Below are 8,099 nucleotides of genomic sequence, written 5' to 3' on the forward strand. Positions count from 1 at the left end.
GATATGTATAATTATATTAAAATGGTTCTAGCACACTCGATGGTTGTCTTCCCTTTCCATCGCGCCCGCGAGGGCCGAGTGGGGCGATGCCGCTGGCTCCGCCTGGTTCCATGGGCAGGGGGAAGAAATCCGCCTGGGGATTTCTTTGTGGGCAGTGAAAGAAGCAAAATGAAAGGTTATATTTATTTATTGATTGATTTTTAAAGGGGAAAAAAAAACACAACACATGTTTCCAACCTGTCCCCTTTCCCCAATCTCATCCTTTGGCGGAGGGATGGTATTTGTGAGCCATGTTTAGGGAGAGCCCTGAACTTCTTGGGGTAATCTGGGTGGAGGATTAGGGGGACAGGGAGCATCGTGCAGGATTTGTGTCACAGCTGAGGTCCTGAGGAAGGAGGAGGACTGCTTTTTAAGCCACAATTTCATGAGCTGAATCTGGATTAGACCCTTCCCAAATGTCCCCTCTCATGGTGGTTGTTTCTGTCCCTCCTTCACGCGTGCACATGGGACTGCGTGAGCCCTGAAGCTGGTTTGGATTTAATGCAGCAAACAAATGAACTGGTGGAAAGAGAGAGGAAGGCGGAGGCAGCAGCCTGCTCTGTGCTCCTGTCCCCGGCAGGTTCCTGCTCGTGAAGCTGCTTGGAGGCACCAGCATGCGGCACCCGTGGCCACCATCACCTCGCCGCGGTGCCCGTGCAGCGCCGGGAGCAGGGAGCATGATGTCTCATCACAGCCCTGAGCATCCCTCAGCTTTTCTTGCCCCTCATGAGGTCCGTGCATGCCCAGGGAGCCTCCTTCCTTTGGTTGTCTCTATTTACACACCACTGGGCCCCCAAACTGCCAGCAGTGGTTATCCCTTACGCCGAGCACCCTCTGGCGCTCAGCGAAGTGGCCAGCTATGGACGAAGGCAAGATGTTGTGCTGCTTGGCACCCAGTTTTGTGCATTTTTGTGGCTCTTACCCAGAGGAAGACACACAGGGGAGGCTCGGGAGGTGCCTTGGGATGGCACCGGGTCCCCACCACCAGCAGCTCCCAGGCAGTGAGGTGTGAGGTTCCCCTGCTCTGCTGTCATGGTGCGAGCCGATGGAGTTGAACCCCCCCAAAAAAAACTATTCAAGCAAAATACACTCAATAAAACCAAATCCTTGTTGAACTGGGGCACAGCACCGCACCTGCCTGGAAAAGCTCTTTGTTTTGTGGGCATTTGATTTTTTTTTAAGCCTCTTTAGAAGCACTCTTGCCATTTTCCTTTTCCCATCTTATCTTTTGCTGTTCTTTCCTGAGTGGTTTCCCATCTTTTAGGGATGAGCTCCTTCAGCTGGAGCTCACTTTTATCAGAAAAGCCAATTCGCACCAGGAATTTCTCTGAATTTTGCCCAGCCTTTTGCACGTTTCACATTGTCTCTACCTGTTTTCTGTTTTTAATGTAAACGGGCACTCGTGGGCAAAGGGCAAAATCCCAAGGTGAACCGGCAAATGCAATATATTATTTAAAGAATGTTTTAACTCCTTTTTCATTTTTAATGTTTTAGGTCTTCCTTCTGGCTAAATTTCTTTCCTCTGAACCGAGGCTGCAGAAGGGGACTCTGGATCGAATACAATCAGTAGGAAAGCCAGGGCACCTTGTCGGTTTAGTGTTGGGAAGCCAGATTTAGGGGCAAAGAGCTGATTAGCCGTGTGTCAGATTTGAGGTGCCTCCAACCCCCAAAGCTACATATATAAGCCAATCCTCTCCCTTTCTGCAAGGTGAAGTTTCCCACTGGAGGAAAAAAAAAATAAATAAATGAAAAAACAAATAAAACAGTCGGGAATTATTGACTGCTCAGCCCTCTGCCAGGCATCACTGACCCTGCCCCAGGCTCAGCTGGGGCAGAGCCCCAAAACAGGGATGAGTTTTGGGGTGATCACGTTTTAGGAGGAGCCCGACATGCCCAGGGCTGCCAGTTTCCAAGGAGATGGGGGATAAATATGGTTAAATCTGGATTTAGGGACTCACAGCAGAGCTTCCCTGATGGGAGCAGAGGGACCCCCAAAGCCCCTTCCCCTCTCCCCCCCCCTCCATCCTTGGGGCTGGGGGAGGAGAGCTGGAGGGAGGGTAAGGTTTGGGAGGCTTGGGGCTGGGCTTGAGGTTGTGTCTGACTTTGGGAGGGTTGGGGCTGGGTCCTGGGCTCCATCCAGATTTGGGGACTGAGAAGGGAGAGGGGACAGCAGAAGGACCCCTGACTTTGCTACCTCCCTCCTCTCCCTTTCCCAAAGACAGGGGATGGATGAAAGCCCCCCACAGGCTGCAGAGCCCCCATGCTAACCCCCACACCCCTTCCATAGACATGTAGGGAGCAAAACGGTGCATGTCTATAAATGCACACAGCACTAACACTGATATCAATGTGCACAGCCACATGCATGGAGCATAAACATGCACGTAGAAATGCAACTCTAAGAAAGCAGATAGCACAAACACACACCCCAATGTGTATCTACAAACCCACGTGGCACCAACCCCTGGTATAAATGCAGCTATTGATGGGTATCTATAAATGCCAATTGACGAAATGCACATATCACTGTGGATATATACTGACATGTATACAAGGGCACATAGCACAGATGGCTACAGCGATGCCCACAGCACCAGTGCCTGCAGGTTCAAGCAGCTCTGCCTGTGCCAGGGGCTGTGCAGGGGCTGGGGGCTGTGGTTAGGGCACCATGAGGGGCTGGGCTGGTGAGGGGATGTGCTGGGGGCACGGGGAAAGAAAGGGAAGGGAATGAAGGGGAAATAGAGAATGAAGGAAAAGGAAAAGGAAAAGGAAAAGGAAAAGGAAAAGGAAAAGGAAAAGGAAAAGGAAAAGGAAAAGGAAAAGGAAAAGGAAAAGGAAAAGGAAAAGGAAAAGGAAAAGGAAAAGGAAAAGGAAAAGGAAAAGAATGGTAAAGAGGAAAGGAAAGGAAAGGAAAGGAAAGGAAAGGAAAGGAAAGGAAAGGAAAGGAAAGGAAAGGAAAGGAAAGGAAAGGAAAGGAAAGGAAAGGAAAGGAAAGGAAAGGAAAGGAAAGGAAAGGAAAGGAAAGGAAAGGAAAGGAAAGGAAAGGAAAGGAAAGGAAAGGAAAGGAAAGGAAAGGAAAGGAAAGGAAAGGAAAGGAAAGGAAAGGAAAGGAAAGGAAAGGAAAGGAAAGGAAAGGAAAGGAATCAGAGCCTGCTGTCTCTCTGCTGCTGCTAATGCTGCTGCACCTCTGCTCTGTGGCAGAGAGGAGGGAGGTGATGGTGGGGTTAGAAGAGGTGGCAAACAGACAGATAAACATATAAATGTTGCACAAACTGTTAAAATCTGCTCTGAGAGTCAATTTTGACTTTTAGGCTCATGAACCATTAATAAAAATCTCCTTACACTGAAATGGCTCTCAAATGCCGTGATAGCGGATTACAAACTCCTAATGGAGATGCTGTATGACCAAATATTCTCTAAGCAGCAAGGTCTAACATACCGGGGGTGGCTGGGCCACCTGATTATCAGCTTATCGGCAAATACTTCTTAGTGCGGGATGTGCCAAAAAGAAAGCATCTTCCTCGGCACAGTCCCTTCCCTGTTCTTCATTTTAACAGATTTGGGAGCAGCATCATGTGGCCCGGGGTCCATATGATGACCTGTGGCAATGAGAACCTGTGGCTCTCGCCTTGTCACCCATCACAAGCAGGGATAAGGAGCCTGGTATTTATTCTGCTGTGGGTGCTGGTAACAATAGATGTTATATTTCTGCCAGAGTTGTTATCATCTAGAAAATGCACAGCCTGAGCCTCCATGGGGTCCCCTTGTCCCGTGGGTCTGGGGCAAGGCAGCCCCAGTGGGGCTGGGCCCTCCTGCACCCTCATTTCCTTTAGAAGCAGCAAATTGCAAACACTTTTGGGTCCAGCTAAAAGTGGAATTGAAGCTGATTTATCTCCTGACACAGCTGTTAAAAGCAAAGTGTCCCTCCATCCACCGTGCCATGGCTGTGGAAGGACATGTAACCATGCTCACTGATTTTTGGGGACCCTGTGGACCACAACAACTCTTTCATGAGGTGTGGGGCTGAGGTTTGACCCCTTGGGATAATCAGGCTCCTCTGCAGCCATGAAATATCTGGAGCCAGCTCCCAGGGAAGCCCATCTGGGTGAGGGCATCGCCCTGGGGGCTGCAGAGCTGCTGAGGGGCTGCGAACGAGGAGTCGAGATTAAAGTGCAAGGCACTGCCAGGGTGTTTGCTCAGCGTCCCAAGGAGGAGGCACCGTGGGGTTGGCTTTATTTAACATTTTTATTAGCAACGTGGAAGAGCATGCAGGCAGAATTGTTAAGCACCGGAGCTGGTGAATGGAGAGAAGTGATAGGAAGAGGCAGCCAGAGGATGGAAAATAGCAGGGCGGGATGGCAAAGGCTGAGCAAATGTATCTGGAGAGAGAAGCAGAGCCATTCAACATCCCTGCCAGAGGAAGGTGTTTGGAAAGCCAAGCCATGAATGTCCTGTGAGTGTTCTGCCCTCCTGGTGGGCACGAGGTTGCAGGAGATGGGTGCTGGTGAAGGGTGGTGAGAAGGCTGATGGAGTCCAAAAGGCTGGATCAGTGGGGGATGAGGGCAGCAAAATTGCCACTGGAACTCTGGAAATCCTGAAATCAGGTGGGAGAGGAGACCGTTACTGAAATGATGTTGTCTGGTCCCAGGGCCAGGCTTTGAAACTGAATTTGGAGAATTGGGGTGGGATGGGGAAGAACCATGAAAGCAACTCAAGGAGGGGGGAACCTCCCTGGGAGAGGGGTGTCTGGGGAAATCTGTCAGTATTTGGAGCTACCCAGGAGAAGCTTGAGATGATGTGAGTAGATTTGGTGAGTACATCTGGCAAAGGCAACCAGGCTAAGAAGTTAAAATTAGATTAATCCCCACTGGACATCAGAGACAAATAAAAATCAGCCACTGACACAAATTGCCTTAGGATATGGAAGATATGGAAGTTTTTTTTCAAGTGTTATGGTCAAATAACCGTGTGTCTTTCTGGAAGATAAGCAGGAGGTGTTTTCTCCTGTCCATAATTACTTAAAATATGGCATGGCACAACCCTTGCTGAAACCACCCAGGTTACTCTTTCTCTTTCAGGGCTATATGCAGGACTTGTGGGAGGATGGAGTACCCATCAGACAATTCCTCAGAAAATTTGCTTCTGGACCATCTCTGGACATGGAAAATCAAACATGGAAGGGCTGCAATATGAGCACCAGAGACCAGGGGCCAGTGGTGCGGGTGTCCTGTGCTGCTGTGATTGTGTTACAGCAGGACCTCTTATCCAGGACACGTCTGGCAGAAGGACAACATGCCACCGACATCCAGCCCTTCCCATGTGCACTGACAAGCCCTCTGCAGCTCAATTTTTGGGAAATGCCTTGCAAGAGTTTCCCGGAGCAGTTTGGGTCAGCCCTCCTGGGCTTCTGCTCTCCCTTTTTTCCTTGGCTGCCCTCTCCCCTGCTGCAGGGAGTGGGGATGTGATGCCAACCTCTCCAGGTGTGCAAACTTCCCACCCCTTCTGGCAGGGATCTCAGGGCACCAAGCAGGTACTGCCAGGGCTGAATTAAACAGCAAGAGGCTGCCAAAGCTCGCTTCTGGCTCTTAGCCTCCCACATCAGTAGGGAGAGAGGTGACTGCAGAAGGGGCTGCAGCGTGAGGTTTGTTATTTTCCCTGTGTTTTGGGGAATGCCTGTCACCATTTTGGGTGTTTCCTATGCTTAAATGGATCATCCAGGTCTGCTGCAAGTCTGTGACGTTGCAAGGGCTGGTGGACTGCTACAAAATTAGGAATAAAGACAGTGCTGGAGCAATCGGGGGTTGTTGGGAACAGCTATGCAGATGCTGAGGTCTCTGTGGTGTTACACTGGTCCCTATATAATTGAGAGCAAAATTAGAGCTTCACTACATCTATTTAATTACTTGCATTGATACAACCCTATTCAAATACTCCCCATATTACCTATTTCCCTGGTAATTTCTGGTTTCCCTGGTAAATTACTGATTTCTCTGCCATTTCACTTTCTACTTCAATGGTATCACTGGCTAGTGAGGGCCTACCAAGGCTCCCTTGCTGCCTTACCGTCGGGTCAGACTGCAATTACCAAAGGCAAAAAGAGCATCAGCAATACCAAAGGCAAAAACAGCAATGTCCTGCAGTCCGCCTTGGCCTGAGGGCTGGCTCTGTCTGTGCTGTGGCTGAGGCTGGGGTGTCGGGCTGATAAGGTGCCCCTCTAGGCTGCAGGCATCATGCTTGCTGGGCTGGGGATGTGGCATCACGGCCTGATAAGGGACCTTCCCCCAGATCTGTCTGCACAATGCCATACGTGGTCTCGTGTAGGTGGGCAGCACAAGATGAGCCCCACATCGATGGGCATGGGGCAAATCCACCCGCTGTGTCTGGCACTTGGACAGCAAGGAGTTGAGGTGTTGCAAATGCATGAGGTGGGCTGAGCTGAGCGGGAGAGACAGAAATCATCTGCATGACCCCCCGGCAGCACCAAAAATGTGTAGGTGTCCTGATAACCAAGAGAATTCAGTGATGCTCGTGGGCTCATACTGGGGATGTATGACTGTAACTGTCTCCATTAGCATTAACACACTCTTTACTCACTCCACCGTTTATTAGAGAGTGACTAGATATTATACAGAGTCATGTTACTCGTGGAGACCAGGCACGATGTGCTTATTTTTTATTTGCCTTCAAATCAGGGAAATCCACAAGCAGCTTTACTTCTAGACCCAGCCATGCTAGCCTGTTCTCGGCGCTTTAAAATTAAAGCAATCACAAGGCTGCCCTTAGGTTTCCAGTGACTTATGCAAGAAACCAAACACACGAGAACAAAAGGACAAATGAAAAACTGGGGTTTCAGGCTGGAATTTGTACCGCAAGCAACGTGATCGAGTCAACTTACTGTTCATGTGTCAGGAGAGGAGAGGGAGGGGGCTGTCCTGATTAGATCTCATTTCCTACCTGTTTACTGTAGGCATTTGCATAATGATCACCCTGCAGAGTTGTTAGCATATTATAACACCCGTTCCTGAACCCGTTAAAACACAAAAACCAGGCAGACTGCTGCTGTTTACAGCAAATCTCCTCCTGATTGCGTCCAAGCGGATGTGGCCAGCGCGTGCCCCCAACTACTTGAGATGGCTGCGAGCCTCTTCCAGATGTCATCAGAGAGATAAACACAAACTGTTTTATTTTTTGCAAAGAAAAAGGAAAAATCAGAGGGCTGGGAAGGGATCTAAAGTCCTCCAGGGGTCATTTTCCATTTTAGTTCCTCATTGGAGGAAAAGGACGTCTCCAACACCCTGTATTCCTGGTCCAAGTGCTAGGATGGTGATAGCAGCCATCAGGTTTTGAAGCAGCACAAATAAATGATGGACACAGCAGCTCAGCCCTCCCCAGACATTCGTGCTCCTGCAGGATACGTGCTTCACCACAACTTTCACCCAAGCAGATCTTCACGCACAGAGTGACCATTTACAGACTGCAAACGTGGTGGGAAGTTGGGCTTATTTGTAAATCGTTTGCTTTCAGTGAGGACAGATGAGCGTGCCATTGTTTTGGAAGAGTTCCTTGTCAGCCAAATTACAAAAAGGCAGATAAAAGGGGAGGGACACGGGGCAGACATGACCCTGCTGTTGCCAAAGGGTGGCAGAGGCCTGCGAGGTCTGAGTACCCAAGCAGCGAGGTGTCAGCAAACAAACCCCGACAGGCTCACCTTTCAGCAGACCCGCTCAGCTTTTTGCTCTAACAGGGCCACGACGTGGATCCTTACAGATCCCTCAGTCTCTCACAAAACTTACTCTGTTTCTAATCCTACAAAGTGCACCAAGGTGCTCACAGACCACCTGAACCAGCTTGCTTCCACCTGCCCCCTTTAAAGCACATTTTCCATTTCCTCCTCCAACTGTTCTTGGCAACATGGGGTAAAAGTGGACTTCAGATGAAACAATATAGCAAAGAATCACTGAAGAACCATTGTCAGCTCAGTCTGGTTCAATCTCTTAATGATTTTTGGTACCCCATACTTCTGTAGATACTTACAAGAATACCACAGGGGTCAGTGCCAG

The sequence above is a fragment of the Netta rufina genome (assembly GCF_964035555.1).
Source record: "Netta rufina genome assembly, chromosome: 5".
NCBI classification, from domain to species: domain Eukaryota; kingdom Metazoa; phylum Chordata; class Aves; order Anseriformes; family Anatidae; genus Netta; species Netta rufina.